This window comes from Buceros rhinoceros, unplaced genomic scaffold, assembly GCF_000710305.1.
Source record: "Buceros rhinoceros silvestris isolate BGI_N320 unplaced genomic scaffold, ASM71030v1 scaffold30112, whole genome shotgun sequence".
NCBI lineage: Eukaryota > Metazoa > Chordata > Aves > Bucerotiformes > Bucerotidae > Buceros > Buceros rhinoceros.
The window spans coordinates 1-2,992 of NW_010401128.1; positions in this window are offsets into that span (position 1 = coordinate 1).

Consider the following 2,992-nt stretch of genomic DNA (forward strand, 5'->3'; position numbering starts at 1 on the left):
CCGGCTGTTGGCACCCAGGAGCGAGCGGGGGAGCGGGGGCGCACCGAGAGCTCTGCCGGAGCTGCGGGACGCGTTCGCACCGCTCAGACCTGGCGCAGGGCTGCCTTAAACGGGCTGCTGCTCCCCTTTGCAGAGTTATTTGCAAGGTAATGCTGCTATCAAACAGTATTCCTCAAATATTTTTGTGACTGCCGTTGTTTCTCTTGCTTATCTAGGACTATTTTTAGATAAAACTCCTCCCGTTCCTCACATCTGTGTTTTAAACTTACACTGGGGGGGAGGGTGGTCGTATAACCAAAAAAGGCCTCTTAAAATTCCAGGCTGCATAACACTAAAACTGAAGTGTTTCTGGCTTAGCCTCATCCCCTCCCCTTCACCCTCATGTGCTTAAATTAAAAAACCAATTTTTTTGTTTAATTCCACTGGTTACCTCGTTAAAACCTTCAAGTACCTACTTCTAGATAAATGGCTGTTAACTTTGCCCCTTTTTCTTCCGGACTGGGAAAAAAAGACATGCTGAGGCTTCTTATTTGATGTTCTAGGTGTGGACTTAAAATCAGCAGCGCCCCACGTTAGGAAGAGGGAGTGCAGCCCGACTGGACTGCAGAAGCCACTCGCAACGGGAGCGTGTGATGTAACGATGAGGCTGGGTGGGTTTGCGTCAGAGTCCTCCTGTGTGATGCCGTTGCGGTCTTCTATCAGAGCTCCTGTGAGCTTGAGTGACGTAGGATATTGTTTCCAAATGTGTGGCACAGGGTGAACTCTGGCTGGTCATTCCTGCATCAGCTGCTTGACAGCAAGAGGCTGCCAAATATTCGAAGGCTGTCGTGCCCTCGGTTGCCTCTGGAAAAGCCTCTTCTTTGCCAAAGTACACCGTGCCTTAAGGTCAGAAAACGCAGTCTGGCTTCTGCTGAACTGTTGTATGGGAAACGTATGATTCCTTGCCCGGATGTCACTGAGCAGGATTCGGGGTGTTTAGCTGCCTGCACGTATGTAAAACCCGTGACTTTGGAGGAAAGGCACGTGAGGTTCTCACTCCCACCCCCCCTCCCCGCTGCTTAGTTTAGCAAGAGATACTGACTCCTTAAAGCTGGTGCTGCAAGTTCCTGTAGGGATGTGTTTCTGTCAAGAACTAACTGAATCTTGCTAAGATAGATGTGAAATTAAACTTGCAGAAATGCTGCTGCCGCGTTTGCTGACCCTCCCCTCCGAGGGCCAGCTGTTCCTGCAGTGCATGAGCTCGTTCTTCTCATCCCTGCAAGTCCCGTCTCCCGTTCTCGGGCAGGGAGGGAATGAGATTCCTGCCATCCTTTGATCCATTGTGAACGATCTGGACTTAATTTTTAGGAAACCATTTTATATCAATGAAAAAAACAAGCTGTGAGAACTAAGCACTAAACATGCAGGAGACCAGGTGCTTCCCACGGATGCAGTCAGGCGCTCGCTTAACCGTCCTGGCATCAGCAGCGCTGTTTGCTCGGGAGGTAAAGGAGCCGAAAGGTAAAGTCTCATCAGTGTCTTCCCGACTTGAATGTCTTGGCATGACTTTTCCTCTGTTGTCAGTGTGTTACATCTTCTCGTGAGGTTTTTACTGAATGTTTTCCTCCAACTTATTTTACGAACAAAGAATGTGACTTTAATTGGTGTCATTTGTGTCACCTACTTCCACGCGGCGAATGCTTAAATAACTACTCCTACGAGCAAGCAGGAGCTTAGCCGTGCTGAAAAGCAGTTTAAATACGCAGTGGTTAAATGCAGATTTAGTAGCCTCATGTTTAATCCTGCATTTTGAGGCTCTGGTCTCAAAATGACCTTTGGCATGGCTTTGCTTTTTAGCATGAGAGGTCTTTTTAGCCCAGTTCTTCGAAACAGCAGCGTATTTGTAGTGTTTATTGTGTTGTAGGTGCATAGTTCCATTATATGAGTAATATTTTGTTCGTGTCTGTCAAGTACTTAAGGGTTTTGTCTGCGATACCAGCTGATAGCTGTAAAAATACCAGCTCTGCGGGACACGTCTCGCTGCAAAGCTTGAAGCAGTCCGTATGAGCTGCTTTGCGTGATCTCTTCCTTCAGTCTACTCGCTGCGTGGCCATGCAGAAATGCTGCTGGGTTCCTCGTCCGGAGGGGTCGATCGCCGAATCAAGGGACCTGTTGACTTACAGATAGTCCTTCTGAACGGCGGAAGGTGAGGTTGGTGTCACGAAGGGTCTGTGCATCTGTGCTGCTGCCCTTGCTGCTTCCTGATCCTGACTGCCTGGATCAGCTGCTTCGGGAGCAAGACTAGTGCAGTTCAGGTTCTAGCGTCTGCAGCCCTAGACCGGGTTACGTGTACACAGCAGCAGCCGGTCTAGACCCCCTCCTACGAGTGGGAAGCTGCCCAAGGCTGCCGAGTCCACGCAGGTCGGGAATACTACGCTGAGCAATGGTTAACTACTACTTAAACTTAAGATCTCGCTCTTTGGGACTGGAATGTTGCAGACTGGAGTAAACGTAAGCTCTGTTGAAACGAGGGTTGTGAAGCCGTTGACTCTGTCCTGGTGGTTGGGATCATGCTGTTGCTTTGAGCAGAAAGAGGTTGTCCAGGCCATCTTTAGGAAATGCGTTCATTGGCTCTTCAGCTCATTCTTGGTGCTGTGATCTTTCACATGCAGGAACAGAAAAGCTTTATCGAGTTCACTGCCTCTTCCTAGATCCACGCTTCTATTCAGCAGTCCGCCTTGCTGAGGGCTCAGGCGTTCCCTCCAGTATACCTGGGAAATAGTCACTGTTTCATGAGCCTCTCTTTAACTTACGGGATGGTAGAGATGATGATGATGCACAAACTCATTTTTAAACTATTTAATAAAAAAAAAAAAAAGACTTTAAGTTGAGTTTAGCATACATATTTTATATAGAATTGCTGCTTGAGGCAGTTCCTACCTTCCTTTGCGGCGGGGGGGGGGTTTTTTTGGTGGGTTTTTTTTTTTTTGGACAGCCCTTGGGGATCTAAGGG